This window comes from Triturus cristatus, chromosome 1_1, assembly GCF_964204655.1.
Source record: "Triturus cristatus chromosome 1_1, aTriCri1.1, whole genome shotgun sequence".
NCBI classification, from domain to species: Eukaryota; Metazoa; Chordata; class Amphibia; order Caudata; family Salamandridae; genus Triturus; species Triturus cristatus.
The window spans coordinates 943,973,681-943,990,575 of NC_140579.1; the positions used below are offsets into that span (position 1 = coordinate 943,973,681).

Consider the following 16,895-nt stretch of genomic DNA (forward strand, 5'->3'; position numbering starts at 1 on the left):
TTTAGGTATGAATAAGACATAAAATATGCCCAGGGTGCAATATTATATCTGCATCTTCCCTATATATAAGAACCATTTTTGACACATTAAAGTGTTACCATATATAGGGACGGATATTTTAAGATTAATAGCTTGTTTTCATCATTATATGATGGCCGCTGTGAAAAGGGTCTTTGCATGGTGTATCTCACATAACAGGAAGATGTCGATAAATACTGTGACTTTGCATCTCTCCCAATACTAAATAAATACAGCATAGTTATGGTTCATAAGTACATAGATTAGATATTATGACCCATCAAAACCGGAGATGCTGAGTGATATCACAGCCACTGTAAGATGGCCGCCGCTGTCTATAGGACATCCTTTGGCTGTGAATGTATGGTTGAGCACCACCCACACATCAAAAGATTAGCCAGTTATGGCAGGTTCTCTCATCTCACGTATTTTTTAAAAGTGCGCGCGGACATTTGCAGTTCTCCCAAACAGGAACAACGCTGGATTTTCCTGTGCACAAGCATGCAATATCCGCCTGGCAGATGTGAAATAGCATGAGCATGTCTTCCAAAATCTTTCTTTTATCTATAATTCTTTTCTGACTCCTGACCAGCACAATATTGGTGGTATTTGACTTTCTTTACCCACGACTGGGTTGAAAAATTATTTTAAGATATAACTTTACTCTGTGACACATTTCTAAGTTTCAACACACATTCTTCTCCTTTAAGCAAAAGTTAAAGTAGGACTTACGTACTGTAACCCAGATGTCTTTCAATACATTTTAGGTCTCAAATAATTCATGGCTTCCTGACAAAGGCTCACAGCCGAAACGTGCGCAGGAAACCATTTTTTCAGCCATGGGAATTCTGAATTTTTCTCTCTAGCAATACAATATACTATAATGTTCCGACCCCACTTGGTTGTACTACATTATTTATAATCGGTTGGAGATTCCCTATCAATAAGGACTTCAAATGATTAACATACAATAAAACATTAGAGACTATGTATATAGCATGTGTAGTAACAATATATGAATCATTAATGTACCAATCAAAACAAAAGTTTGCACATATCTTTCTTTTTTTTACTTTATAACATCAATGAAATGTTAGGTACTGGATGAATGTATTTAAGTATGCCTGAACATCTATACTAGAGACTATATATTGTAGAAATAGACCAACAATGTTTTTTAAATTGATACGGTAAAGACAAATTTGTACAAATACATAATTACGGTGTATTACCTAAAGGAATTTTGTTTTTGTACTAATAAATGTTTTGGATATAAATATGCATCTGGGTGTATACATATTTCTTTAGAAATTCTGAAGGTCCACCAGTTTAACAGCTTCCTAAGTGTGTTTTCTCACAAATGTTAGCGACAGATGTAACCACTGAGTGGGTCGAGTGACCGTTTCGAGTGATCCTGTCGGTGTGGTGGGGTCATGGGTAAAAATGAATCAGGTTGGTAGCAGGTTGATATATTTGGTCAACAATAGAGATTTGAGGTTTTGTTTGAAACACGTATAGGAGGGATTACAGAGGAGATCCTTAGGAAGTAAGTTCCAAATCCTGATGAATACAGCTTCTCGGATGTTTTTTTTAGGTTGGGAGGGATGAGAAGAAGTAAGTTGTAGTTTCTCAGGGCCTGACTTATTCCCACTCTTGATAGTTTGTTTTCCAGATATTTAGGGCTTGGTGATACAACCTGTCTTGAAGATGCATCTTCCGTCTACAGGAAGCCAATTGAGACTCCTGAGAGCAGATGAGAAATGGTCGAACCATTTGGTTCCTGTGAGGAGTCTGGCGGCTGCATTAAGAGTTGTTCTTAGAGGCGCAAGGTGACTTTTCGAGGTCCCAGTGATGATGGCGTTACTGTGGTAAAGTTTTCGAGAGGACTAGTGATTGCACCACAGTCTTTAGATCATTTGGGGTAATAAACGGGGGGATTTTCTTGACATGTTTTAGGGTGTAGAGTGCCCCTTTGGCTGAGTTGTTGATGTGCTCTTTCATTGACATATTTTTGTCCAGGATGATTCCCAGGGACTTCACGGAGTTGGAGAGTGAAAGAGAACAGTTTAGTGCGTCCACGTTCTGGAGCCATTCTTGGATTGGCAAAGGCTTGTCCCTGGGGGGAAAAGATTAAAAGTTTGTTTTTATTTGGGCTCAGCTTTACATCATTGATGATTGGCCACGTTTGTATCAAGTTTAGTGTGGTATTCAGATAGCAAATGTCTCTGTGAAATGTCATTTTGTAGTAAAGTCGTGTGTCATCAGCATATAAGTGGTATTTAACCCCTAATTGGCTCAGAATAACTGTGAGGGTTTCCATGGAGAGATTAAAAAGGCCTGGAAAGAGGATAGAGCCATTTCAAACTCCTTGTGGAACTGGTGTAGGTTGGGAGAGACAGCTGCTGATTTAAATTTGTTGACAGCGATGTTGTAGATAAGGCGCACACCATCTCAAGACTGTGCCATTGATACAAATGTGATTCTTGAGGTTCTGAAGTAAAGCTTGAAGATAAACTGTGTCAAATGCCACCAGTCGGTTGAATAGGATTAGGAGGCAGGAGTCGATTTCATCTAAGGTTCTGAGAATGTTATCTGATATATTGAGCATAGCAGTTTCCTTTCTACAACCTTTTGTGAATCCTGATTGGAAGGTGTGGTGGAGGTTGAACTTATCGATGTGTTGGTTGAGTTGTATCAAGACACACTTAGCAATCACTTTTGCTAATAAAGGAAGGTAGGAGACAGGTCTTAATTTGTTGAGGTCATTAGGATCTGCCCCAGGTGTTTTGAGAATGGGTGTGACTTGGCATCGTTGGCATGAGTCAGGGGTACACAGCCCAGGGAGAGGGAAGCATTGATGATTTTGGTCCATAACGGAGAGATGATGTTGTTAAGGGTTTCTACTAGGGTGGGGTGAAGAGGATTGGTAGTACGGGATGTGGGCTTCATGTTTGCAATTATATGTTTGCAAATATCTTACAGTCTTCTCCTTCTGTCAACGGTTTGAACTCTGACCAATTGTCATTGTTTATCAGTCGGAGAAGATCATTATCGACTAATAAATCATTAGTTATTTGTGGGTCGCTCGGGTCTGAGGTAGAACCTGAAGGGGGAGTTACCATGGAGATGGGTGCGTCGTCAGAGCGGGAGGACTGAGGAGTCGTACTTGTGACATGGATAAGAGATTGTTCAATTTCCACTATTTTCTCATGATGGCAGTTGTGTGGCAGCTGATGGCATGGTTGCAGTTTTATGGGATTCACTTTCTGGAAGGTTAGGTGGTTTTAACGTCTAAACTCCAAACTTCTATCTCTATGAATAGTATCTTTTCTCTGTTGGGCAGTCTATGGTGGGCTTATTGACTTCCTGCTTAGTGAAGAGAACATGCTACCATACTTTGTCTGTCTGATTGAGATGTCCTTCGCAAAACAGTAACTTTTGCAAGTTTCATATATCTAAAAAAGAAACATCTCCTGCTTTTGAATAGTGGCAGATTCCCCAAATTCCTGAAAGTGTCTTTTTGGGAATTACGATAGTTTTATGTTTTTAAAAGTCTTACTGACTCCTTGGTTATGAACTTGTCAATTTCCCTTGTAACAGAATCACAAGTCCTTGTGTAACAGAATCACAAGTCCTTGTGTAGAACAACTCTTTATGCATTTAAATGGACACAACAGGTTTAGTCTAGTGTTAGTGGAAATAAAGGCCCCAGATGCAAAAACATATTGGGTATAATAAGCAAAAGAAAACATTTTTATTTGAAACCAATATATTGTTCAAACTTGTATTGTGCCTAATGCATTTGAGTGAAAAAGACAGTATGAAAATATTAAATATTAATTTTAAAAAAGTGACAGAAAATGAGAGAAAATCGCGAATCTTCAAAACACCTCAAGTAAAAATAAAAGGGGTGGTTGTTAACCTGTGTCCCTTCCCCGTCTTCTTCTCTGTACCAACGTATAAATACTTTACCGAATGTCTGACTTTACTATTACCGTTAATAAGACTACATTACTAAAATGTATTTTTTGTAATTGTGATAGGCGTGCTTTGCAGTTAGTTGGAAGTGGATTCCTTATGGAGTTTGTTTCTGCATTGCAAGTCTTTTGACGTTGACACTTTACCTTTTTCCAACATTTAACATTCCCAGTAAAATACTACCTCCTGTTGATAGCTTTTGCAAATATTTAACTTAATTTTTTGAGCATGTTCACCATAGTGTTATCTCTCAGAAATCTTTCTAACCTTTTGTTTTTGAGCAGTATTTTTGAGCCAGTTGATTTCTAATGACCATGTTTGCTTTCATGTTGTTAACTACACATGTACCTTTTCCGGTTTTGACTTGTATTACGGATTGGGCTCTTTTTAGTAGGTTTTTCACTATTAGAGTATTTTTTATGGTTTAAATCAGGGTTTGCTTTTTTATCTGCCATGAATGTGCAACTGTCGCTATCCCTTATGTAATCACAAAAGGAGCTTCCAAGAGTACTGGAGAGGGACTGTGTCTCCACTCAGATGTTGTTTCCTCTGGGTACAGCTTTTGTCAAAAAGCTGTGTGCTTCTGCAGAATGAGTGCTTACCTTCCTACCACCTGTGGTCATTTGTTTATCCATTTGCCTGAACCAGGATCTTTATCAAGCAAAGCTATTGTGTTTGGGACACATGCCTCTCTGATAAAAGAAGCTTGCTCTTTAAGGGCACATCAATGTCACTGTGCTGCTTAAATAACTTCTTCTAGATCATTTTATAATTATGATATTTGTTCTTCCCTGGTTGCCATGTGTGAAAGCTCATGCTCAATACAGCAGGGCTTTGTCGGTTATGATGGTAAGCTAATGACCAAAGCTTTAAGCTAAATCTGTTTATTATGAAATTTCATAATAATGTCAGCGGGCCTGACTTATGTATTATGAAAATTATATGTTAAAGCAAATAGGCATTTGATGATGGATTATTATTACTCTATTTAAAATATGCAAAGATGTATTTGGTTGCATGGAATATCACAGTTTACAAGGGTTTTAGTGTTGGTTACCCTCTCTGCTAAACTGTGGACTTACATTTGCCTTGTGGTAACCCTTGTTAGGTTCTCTAGTATTTTCTTTTACCAACTGTAAAGTGCTCTACATTTCTAATTTTGTTAGAGTATGCCTTTTGCTAGGTTACAGGCCTGATTAGTTCACTGGTCAAAGTTATGTCTAAAGCTAAAGGTCTGATCTCTTTATTAAAAAACATTATGACAAAGGCAGTAGGCTTGGCTTATTTATTTAGAAAAGCATTTGTTAAAGCTGAAATACCTTTATTGGTGGATTACTGCCGTACTGTGTTACCCTAGAGACAGGTATATTGTTACATAAACTCTCACAGACTATCATAGCAGACAAGGAGTTTTTGTCTTCGTCATATCCACTGACAAACCCTAGGGTGTAGGAGCTTACCATTGTAATATTTGTTGGGACCTTATGAAAGGGGTTGTATATTCTTTTTACAAACTGTATTTCTTTGCATATTTGTAATTGTATATCCTATGCATGGTTGTTGCTAGCACATGTGCACTTCAGTAAACCTGTTTTGGTTATCATGTCAAGCCAATGGTTAAGTTAAGTTATAGGGCTTATTAGTTCACTGGAGAAAGTTATGCCAGATTCTATAGTTTGTATGAGTTTATTGAAAAGATATGGGAAGGCCAATCGGTCTGACTTACTAATTGTGAAAAGTGTGTGTTAAGGGCAATAGGCTTCCAAAGGAGGATTGTTATTACACCCAGGTTAAAGCCTATAGGTGGTTATGTTGTTAAATAGAATCTCACAGATTACCATAGTAGGCACGGGTTTGGGTGTTGGTGACATACTCAAAAAAACCATGTCCATAGACGATTTGCAAACTCATAAGCCTTACTAGGCCCTTTTAAGAGGTATTTTATTACCACTACACTTGTGTTGCATTAACCTCATACCTTCTAAATATATTATTTATTGGACTCTTACGCACTCTTTACTAGCGGCCCCATTTTTTAGTTTTTTCTGGACAATCAAGCTAACGGAAACTTACTCGTTTCTTATGATGTATAAGACGTGCTGAGCGCCGGATTGGATTTATCACCGGCGTTTCGATTACCTTTCAATTTTGAGACCTCCGACAGATCCACATTTCTTTTTTCCTTCTACTTTGCAATTTGGGTACCCAGCCGGGTTGGAATTATCACCGGCTGTGGGCCTTCACCACGTCCATGCAACTTTTCTCAGCCCTGAAGAGTTGTGCGTTTACTTATGCAGCTGTAGCCTCCGATACCTATCCAAAACAGATAACAAAACAGCAGAAGGTAAAAAAAAAGTCAAATATTATAACACAGTTTTACCTTCGATCCTCCCCGCTACCCTCCCACTAAATTGATGTGCTGTCATTCACCCGGGGTGCGACAGCACTCTAGAACTGTGGCGCACATTAGAGCATCCCATCCAACTGTGGCATCCACCACCCCTCACACTAGGCGTCATCATTCAGGTCCTCCTCCTCCCTTTCAGTACCCCCATCTGCCTTCACCTTTGTAGGGGCCTCCTGAGGTGTTGATAATGGGTCCAGGGCTTTAAGTGGAAAAAAAAACCTGAGGGTGCTCTAAGTGGGGCGGGCAAACCTCAAAGGGGTGTGGCCTATCTAAGTAGGGGCGTGGTCTAATTAAAGATAACTAGTGTAGCAGTACCCCCTTCTCTGACAAGCCCTCAGCTCTAGGACTCCTCAGAGAACAACTGCAGTATACACAAACATAGGCATGACACAATATATTCCACCTAACCTCAATGCAGGTAGAATTGTGACACAGGTTGTCGAAGCACATTTACTTTAGTTCAGCCTGCCGTACACCTCAATTCACATCTACCACAACCCAGCTGGGCTTGTAAACACAGATTAGAGCACTCCCTACTTTACTCGCCATGCAGAATCAACATAAAAACTATGCTTATTTATTTGCATCAGTACTATTACATTATCATTCTTTTAAATTAATAACTTTTTATTGCATTTTTGTTTTCATCGTTATCAACAAATATTATTATTCGCGATGGTGATAATATTAATAATAGCAGTAGTAATGGAACAATAATTATAATAAGCAGGTTAGACAATATTTACTTCATAAAATCCGATATACTGCGTTCTTATGTGATCCGTACCACCGTTTCTCTTCCCCATAATCTCCTAATTGACAAAGCTCGATAATATATAGATATTTTGCCTCACACTTTTCGTTTTTCATAATAGTATAATTGAAGCTGCACTGTGACGTGAACCCGGAGGAGCCACAAGGGGCTGCTCGCTGCCTGCTTTCTCTCTCCCACAAGGCTGGCGCTGTGTGCCCTGTTGTTTCCCTGTCTTCTTGCAATTAGGGTCCATGGGAGGGGTCCCCTCCCTGGGCCTCTGAGGGATGGTGTCTGGAGGCTTAGGGGAGGTAGCCGCTTCCTTTTGTCCCAATTGCAAGGAGACCATTCAGAGACACTATGGGAGGCCCATTGTACATGATTTTAGCGCCCCCACAGTGTTAACTCTCAACCCACAAGCAATTCTTACACCCATCAGGCTGAAGGTGTGAGAATTGCTTGTGGGCTGAAAGTTAAAACTGTGGGAGCGCTAAAATCCTGTAAAATGGGCCTCCCACAGTGTCTCTGAATGGTTTCCTTCCAAGGGGTCACTTAAGTAAATTAGAGGGGCCTTGCACATTCACTTTTTGTCCCAGGGCCCTGCAAATCATAGAACCGGCTCTGCTCTCCCAAGTATAGGGGGGGGGGGGGGGGTCAATGAAGACGCACCGCACGTGCATGCTGCAGCCATATTGTGGATTCTGGAGAAAGCCATCATGATAAAGAGTTCGCACCAGCTAGCTAATTGCCACGTATATATTTAAAAACAACAAAAAAAAACGTCGACGTAGTCTTATTTTTGCACAGAAAATAGAGCCCGATAGAGACCCGTTTCGAGGCTCCCTGAAAATATCTGCCGGTGCTCAGACCCGGCCCACTTAAAGCCCTGAATGGGTTCTTTATGGGAGTTGGCTCGGTTTTTTTCTGTCCTCCTCTTGCCTTCTCCTTGTTTAAAATGTGAATCCTCTTTTACTTTTCCTGTCTGCGACTGTTTTTTTCTTTTCTGTCCTCCCTCTTTGACTATCCTCTTTCTGTTTCTACCATTTGACGCTGTTGACATTGTCTTTTCTTGCTTTTCAGGTACACTGTGTGTGTAAAGACTGCCCGTACGGATCAGCGCGACCCGGTAAATGATTCCCTTCTTTTATTAGACTGACTTAACTCACCTCACCTCTCCCTTCCCTCATTTTCTTCTGCCTGTGAAGAAGTTTATTTGGGGATATCGTGGCACTACCCTGATTTTTAACTTTTCAATGTTTCGTGGTAAATACAAAAGGCTGTAGACTGAAACATTTTGTTAGTCTTGCATTTTTGGTTTCATTCTGTGCCATCCATTCCAATTGAGCATGGTTGATATATAGTTGAAATTCTCAACCTTCTAAATATTATCAGAGAGACTCAATAGCCCACTTTCCAGAGAGGCACTCTTTTTAGGTTAAGCCTATGGCAGCGCACATGCGCTGCGTAGGAAATCGAACTCTTGGAATCACTTCAGCTTGTGTAGAAGCTCGTGCGTGTGGTGCTCACACGCGATTGGCCTTTGCGTCTGGCTTTAGTACGCAATTGGCCAAAGGCGTGTGGAGGTCCCAGCATCTTGTGAAATGTTTACTCCAAGAGCGTTTTGCTCTCTGGAGCCGCAGGGGCCATTTGTTTTTAATTAGCGTGCCTGCGCTTGTCTCCCACGCAGTGTCTCTACCCCATAGCACCGAACCATGCACCAAACGTACAGAGATCTGCGAGCGTGGGTTTTTCTTTTTGTGCCATGCTATTGGCCTTTGCGTGCGTGTTTTTCACAAAGGCAGCACACAATAGGCCAAAGGCGGGCACATTGGTCTGCCCATGGCCTATTGGTGTCTGTTACGCACAGCAGCAGCATGTTTCCAATTATCGCGCCCAGACACGGGCGCGATAATTGGAAACATATGCTGCTGCTCGCAACCGCGCGCGCACACCAGCAGCTCCCGCATCTCGTTTTTAATGCAGGCAAATTATCTATTTCATTTACAGAATGTGTCACTCTCGTTGACTCCGGACTCGGGCGTTGTCAGTCCAGACCAAATCTTGTTCCTTTAACAGGAAATCGTTTCGAACTTGGCTGAAGCTCGTCTTTCATTTGCGTGACGTTTTCTAGCACTGACGCGTCAAAGAAGATTGAAAACAGGTAGGAGTAGAACGACCAAATATGCGTTTCACTCTACAATGGTATAGCCTTCTTCTATTTTCGTTCTTAGCTTGCCTTTTTCTGTAGGAGCCGGAAAGTTCAACTACTGTCAGCAGTGTGCGCAAATTACTAATAAACAAAGGAGTGAAGGGAGGCAAAGCGAATGCATCGTAGTAATTAAAAGGATGTATTACAATTAGATGCAATGTGGTTTATTTTCGAAATGGCTCCGCTGACGGGCAGGCCATGCGGAGATTCTTAAAAACCACACTCGCTCACCCCTGCGCGTTGGTAGCGCCCGCTCAGTCTAGCATTGCTGTGCGACGCCGGTGATTACCCTTCCCTTTCCCTTTTGCAGTGCCAGCCGTAACAACTGCTGTGGAGAAGCAGCTCTCCCTTGCACCGCCGATTGCGTGAGTAGTGGAGGGCAGAGTGAACAGTGATATCCAGAGATCGGAGCAAAGCCTCGTTTTTAACCCTCTCCCTAGTCGTTGAACCCGAAAGATAGAAACCACGCAGTTCAGCTGACACGTGTCTGTTTAGTGCCCCTGCTCTCAAAATGATGTCCCAAGTCTTAATGTTGCATAAGAAGTGCATACAAGGTTGGACTGGGACACAAAATAGGCCATGGCACCAGAATTAAAGTGTTCCCAGGCCCTTTAGTGAACTAAGTGGCAAAAAAGCGGCTGTTATTTTTGACATTCAGGTGTTTTGCTAGGTATGAGAGATGGTATTCATTTGTTTATTTGAAAGGTTTTATTTGTGTTTGATCTATTGGCGTTGTAAATGACAATGCCTTTTATTTTATGTTTTGGTTTTTAAAACGTAAATGAAAGGCATTGTCATTTCCAATGCCAATAGCTTAAACAACTGCCAATAGCTTAAACTAGTTTACATGTACAGTAGCAAACCCAGAAGCGCGCTCATTTGTTTGCAGCAGCTGTGCGATTTCTAACAGAATGTTTGCTGTTATGACTTTCCTTTAATTAAAATCCAAAATGAGGATGATTTCCTACTTCGCATCTCTTTTAGGGGTTTCTTTATTGAGTTCATCTTCAAAATGTGTTGTGTGTAATTGGTGAGTCAATGCAAGTGTATGCGGTCGAGTGAGGACGTGTGGTGAGTGCTCTGCAAAACCAATCTCAAGCGATCCTTCTTGTTTAAGCGTAGTTTGTGCAGTTCCAGTATTTTTAGACACTTTTCAACAGCAAGTGATTTGTGTGGTGTGTTTAGTTTTGATTTTGTTAATGGGGTATTTTGAACTCTGTCCAACATGTCCGTGAAAGACCTAGAGGTTGATGAATGACCTATGGTTGGCAGTCTACGCGTGCCTATGTCACATTTTATATTTTTTCATTAACACTGTCATGAAATTTATGCTCGTGTGACAGGTTTTCACTGTTCTAATTGTCATTGTTTTAAATGCTGATGTAGGTACACACCCCATACCTAAAACATGGGCGCACTCTGTTAATGCACGGATTTGTTACTGCTGCAGACTACCTGGCCTGTCCAGGAACAGCGCGTTTATCTAAGTACAGCTCGAGACCTAAAAGTTACTAAAGTAGGATTACTGTGTAAACTAGAGCAGGGATGCGCAACGTAAAAGTTTAGTTGGAAAATTGTACTTCCATATGTAAAAGTTTAAAAGGCGCTTCTTTCAAAGGAGCTCCACTATGTATAAAAGAAATAAACGCCGTTGCTGTCAGAGGCCATAGACATTTATTTCCATCACTTTATTTAGCTTCTATGCACTGCTTCTTGATTCTTGCTCGATGTTTGAGGAGGCTAGAGGAGCCAGTCTCAACCCCCTCATTGGGGTTATTTGTTCAATCTGGGTAGGACCCTTCCTGTTGCACAAAGCACATTTCAAAGGCCCACAAGAGCTCTCCTTCTTTGTGAGTTAGAGGTCAGCTGTGCCTGGACTCCTGCAAAGTTCAAACAAGACTGCTGATTGAGACAACTTTTCCCCCCTCTTCTATCCCTCCACTATCCTTCTCAATCCAAATAACTGACTAACATATCCACCACTCAAATGACTTTCATATTTTACTAAACTAATTCTATTACAGGACCGGAGGTTTCGTATTATGCTTCTCTTTCTATTTATTGCCACAGCAGCCAATGAAAACTTGTATCGTGTAAATAAAACTACATTCCCCATGATGCACATGTTACATCACATCCTGTAATGCCCCTTAAGAGCCACCATCACCGGAACCCGTCCTCTTTCCTTGCTGCTCACACAGGCAGTTAAGTGTGCTTTACATTCTTTAACATCGATGATTGACTTATGTAGATTTTATTCTGAATCGGCTCGCGCCGCTTTTGATTTGCTTGTGCGCGATTATCGCACTTGTTGTATTTGCATTGCAATTGCCTTTTCATCTATTTGTGGGGCGCTTTCTGATTGAAAGCGCGAGCCTCGCATTGTCTCCTGACGGGCCGTGGCGCTCCCGCTGTCATCAGGCAAATGCATGCTCATGCCACTGTGTTCCCGACGCTGGGAACAGTGATTTGAATTTCCCGCTGAGCGGGACGGTGTTTAGCGCTCCGGGCGCTTTGTGTATTTAATCACCCTTTCCCTGGGCTATGGTACCGCCCCGCCTACGGCGGTGAGTTTCCTCTTTTCATATAAGCGCGGAGGCTTCCCTAATCAGCAGAGTGCGCTAGGAGCCTTCCACTTTCATTTTCTTTTAGGTCGCTACTGCCCGTTTTTTCTTTCGTTTCTGCTGATTTTTCACCGGCATTTCCACTGAGCATCATCCCTACGCCTGGCTGGCTGCAAAAACGATCTGGGCCTGGAGGGAGCACACCTCCTATGTACAATATTGCTCTTTGGCTCCACTACGCCCTGAAGGCTGCAAGAACTGTGCTACAGCTTATGCTGAGGGGCTAGGTACCTTTTATTATCTGTGCTGTGGGTTGGCTCCCCCCTTTAACTCCTCTCTGTCCTTGCCTTATGAGCAAGTATATTTACAAGTTTGGTTCCACAATGGAGAATTGGGTCCATTACGAAGTGGATGATACCTTATATGAGGAGGAAGTGGCAAACCCTTCCATAGAGGACAACCTTGTTGAGGCCCTGGACGCTTCTGTCCAGGAGTCGGTCAACAAGGCCCTGGAGAAAGCAGTTCCGGGAACTGTACAGCAGGCGCTAGCTACTGCCTTAAAACCCATAACAAAACAACTTGAAAAATTCGCGAAACGCCATGGTTTCACTGCCCCACCAGTCACTCCCACAGACGACCCCCAACCTAAGCCCTGGCCTCATTCTGCCTCATACTCTTCGCTTCCTCGCCCCGATGCTGCTAAAACTAAGGCTCCGGACACTGACACAGACCCCGATACTCCGGACTCTGACACCCCGGATGAGTCCCCTCTTAAGAAAAGAATAAAGAAATCGAAGAACGTGGAAACACCTCATGCCATTCCCACTCCATTTACTTCTAAACCCGCTGATATAGTTCACCCCAGGTCATCGGATTGGTTACCTGCCCCGGAGGTTGCTGCATATTTGCATGAAAATCTTCGCAAAAGCTTTGATAAAGAGTACCTCTTTATCAAAGCTTTTGCGAAGATTTTCAACGCTCTGAGTGTCCTCGACCAGATATCTCCGATAAGGTGGCCGAAACCCCAGATATAGATTCAAGTCTCTTGACCTTTCTACAGAAGTTTGCAAAAGACCCCAAGAAGGGTATCGACCGTGCCTGGCGTGGGTGCCAGGATAAGCTCTTGGATGTGGTCGGCCCTCTGGCAAAGATCCTGGAAATGGCCCTAGAAGCGCAGGAATCTGGGACTGCAGTAGATCCCCATGTCCTGGCAGGATGGACTCAACGAGCCATATGTCTCTTGGGTAATGCTAACTGTGCCATCTCCACTGAGCGACGCAAATCAATACTCATACGCATGGACTCCAATCTAACGGAATTGGCGGCGGCAGAACCTGGTCCCCTGGCGGACGGAAACCTTTTCGGGGACCGTTTCGTCAAAGACATAGCCAAGTATGTGGGCACCTTCACGACCTTGGATAAGGTGCATTCAGGCATTAAAAGGGTTTTTCAAGCTGGTGTTTTCAACAGGGCCGGACGAGGCCGAGGACGCTCGTTTGGCCGGCAGTTCTCACAAGGTCCTCAGAGAGGAGACTTCGGTCGAGGCAGGGGAGAGTGGGACTCCACCCGTGGAGGAACCTTTTACCCCACCAGGCAGAGCTTCAACAAAAGACGCTTCAACAGAGGATCTTAACGGGGAGGCTTCCAAAACCCTGAGTCTTCAGGTAAGTGCTCCGGACGTATTAGTACTACCTCTGGGGGGACGTACTCAGTTTTTCTATCACAATTGGGTTCAATTATCTCAGGATGCTTGGATATTACAGACTGTTCAGGGCTTCCAGCTTGATTTCTTCCAGACCCCTTATCAGGTCAGACAACCCAGACAGCTTTCTTTTTCCCAACTAGAGTACGATTTTATAGATTCAGAAATTGAAGGACTGCTGCAGAAACGTGCGATAGCGTCTTGCGACGAGGGCCCTCGCGGTTTCTGCAGCAATATTTTTCTGGTGCAGAAGAAAGGCGGAGTTTACAGGTTGGTACTCAATTTAAAAGATTTCAATCATTACATGACCTACAAACACTTCAAGATGGAGGGCATCCATCTTTTAGCGGATCTCCTGAAACAAGGGGACTGGCTGGTCCACCTGGACCTGAAGGACGCCTATCTGTCTATTCCCATATTTCCTCCCCATCGCAGATTCCTGCAATTTCAATGGCGGAACCGATGGTACGAATATTTGGTCCTTCCTTTCGGACTTTCCTCTGCACCGTGGTGCTTCACCAAGGTACTGAAACCAGTCATAGCTTATCTCAGGGAACAGGGAGTGCGCATGATAGTTTAGCTAGACGACATTCTCATCATGGCGCAGTCTCCAACTCTAGCAGTTCAGCAGTTGCACATGGCCATTGCTACCTTACAAAACCTGGGTTTCGTGATCAACGAGCCCAAGTCAGTTCTGTGTCCTACCCAGACGATAGATTTCCTGGGTTTTGTCATAAATTCTCAAACGGCTCAGTTGAGTCTTCCACGCTCCAAACTTCGGGATATCAAGAAGGAGCTGTGCTCCCTGTTATCCAAACAGATGGTCTCACTCCGAGTGATTGCCCGGATAGTGGGCCTGCTAGCGTCATCCATTCAGGCAATTTTTCCAGGGCCCCTACATTACCGGGCCCTTCAGAGGCTAAAGATACAACACTTGCAGACCTAGTACCTCTTTCCCAAGATGTAAGGGAGGAGATCCAGTGGTGGCTTGCACATGTGGAGGCATGGAACGGCAGAGCCATTTTCGGCTCTCTTCCCGAGGTCGTCATAGAGTCCGACGCCAGCCGTTGGGGCTGGGGAGCTCGCTGCAGAAATATTTCCACAGGAGGACGTTGGTCCCTGCGCGAGCTAGATCTTCACATCAATTGCCTAGAACTCCTGGCAGGGTCGTTTGCGATCAGGACTCTTTCACCCAAACGAGTCTCGTGTTGCATCCTATTGCAGATGGACAACATCTCAGCGGTTCAGTACATCAACAAACTGGGAGGCACGAGGTCCTCAATATTAGTAGAAATAGCGAAGGACTTTTGGCACCAGATAGTACAGTGGTTGCAGGCGATCTGGGGACAGTGCGAGGTCGACCTGTTTGCCTCCAGACTGAATCGTCAGATGACCACGTTTTTCAGCTAGAGGCCGGATCCGTTGGCTCTGGCGACGGATGCTTTTTCACAGGCTTGGACACCGAATCTGAATTATGCCTTTCCTCCCTTCCTTCTCATTTCCCGAGTGTTCACACAGGTTATGCGCCAGAAGGCGGAGGTGATTTTAGTGACTCCCCTGTGGAAGTCGCAACCTTGGTTCCCAATATTATTGGAGGCGAGTTGCGACTTCCCCAGGAGGATCCCATGGTCCTCAACGATGCTCCAGGGCCCTCATGGAGAGATGCACCCTGTTAGACTTGGGTGTCTCTAGTTGGCACAGGTATGCACTTGTGACAAATAGGGACCCTCTCCTCTAGTCAGGGTAAGTGGGTACACTCCTAAAATAACCCCTGCTCACCCCCTTGGTAGCTTGGTACAAGCAGACAGGCTTATCTCAGAGGCAGTGTGTAAAGCATTTGTGAACACATACAGTAACCAAGTGACAACACTATAGATGGACACCACACAGGTTTTATATGAAAATTAAGTATTCTTTATAAAGGTTTATCACAAGACCATTAAACGACAAAAACACACAATACTATTACTTTAGATGGTAGAATTTTAGCTTAGTTCTCTTAAGTTCTTAGATGCGACACGCAGGGCAACGAAAGTGTTGCAACGATGTTGATGTAATGACGTTTTTGGTGCAAAGAAATAAAGACGTGAAGATCTTCCAGATGCAGCACGCTTCTCCGATGTTGCGAAAAGACTCGACTCGATGCGTCAGCTACAGTGGCGACATCCCTTTACGCGATGCGATGACAGCGGCCTTGGTGGCGACACTCTTCTCTGACGTTGCGAGACGCTTCCGCTCAATGCGATGTTGCAGCGGCGACACCCCTTTACGCGATGCGAAGAAAGCAGCTCCGACGGCGGCACGCTTTTCCGTGGATGCGAGGCGTTTTTCTTGATGTGGTGCAATGTGGCAACTACGATGGCTGCGAGGGCGACATGCTTCTTCGATGTGAGACTCTTCTCTCGATGCGGTGTAATGCGTCGGATACGTTGGCTGCGATGGCGACACGCTTTTTCGGCGTTGCGAGTCACTTCCTGGATGATGCGAGACGCTTCCGCTCGATGCTGCAGCGGCGACACACTTTATGCGATGCGACAACAGCAGCTCAGACGGCGGCACGCTTCTCCTTCTTGAGTCGCACTTCAAGCTCCTTGCGACACGCAGTCCCTTAGAAGGCCCATCAACAGCAGCAGGCACTTCCAAAGAACTCTAGGGAGCTGGGGGTGAAGTCTGTTGTTCCTGAGACTTCAGTAGGAGGCAAGCTCCTTTCCAAGCCCTTGGAGATCCTTCACAAGTTGAGCAAAAGTACACACAAAGTTCCTTTCTCCTCTCTTTGGCAGTAGGCAACCCCTGCAGGACAATCCCCCAGTTTCAGGGATAGTCTCTCCTCAGTTTCTTCTTGGTTTCTCTCCTCAGCAGAGTTTCTTCTTGTTTCCCAAAGTGATCTAAATTCTTGGGATCAGGGTCCCAATACTTATACCCCAAAATCCTTTGTCCTCTGAGGGCAGAGGGGCCTTTGCCTTGTTCAAACCAGTTCTGGTCAGTCCTGGAGCACTTTGTTTACCTGAATCCTTCTTTCCTTTCAGAGTGCAGGGCAGAGACATCAGACGCACTACAGGAGGTGGAGCCCGCATTGTGGACGGAAGGCACAGCCCTATTCAGGTCCCAGGTGCTACTCCTCCCACCCATCTAGATGCAGATCTCTCTATTCACCACTGGGCCACCTCACCCTGTCTCCTGGAATTCCCTAGCCCTGTCACTCAAACTCCAGACAGGGAATACACAGCCTAGCAGAGGCAGGTTTGAATGGTTAGGCAAGAAAATAC

General features: G+C 44.0%; 2 protein-coding genes across 2 annotated transcripts in view; one reads left to right on the forward strand and one right to left on the reverse strand.

Annotated features, from left to right (window-relative positions):
* Positions 1-16,895, reverse strand: part of LOC146871331 (uncharacterized) — a 733,473-nt gene that overhangs the window by 470,214 nt on the left and 246,364 nt on the right. The window contains exon 5 of the transcript XR_014980983.1: positions 6,136-6,309. The gene's annotated coding sequence lies outside the window, so the exon portion shown is untranslated. The remainder of the gene's footprint in view (positions 1-6,135; positions 6,310-16,895) is intronic.
* LOC146871332 (uncharacterized) overlaps positions 1-16,895 on the forward strand; it is a 574,862-nt gene that overhangs the window by 438,894 nt on the left and 119,073 nt on the right. Inside the window, exon 4 of the mRNA XM_085650830.1 lies at positions 8,235-8,280. The gene's annotated coding sequence lies outside the window, so the exon portion shown is untranslated. The remainder of the gene's footprint in view (positions 1-8,234; positions 8,281-16,895) is intronic.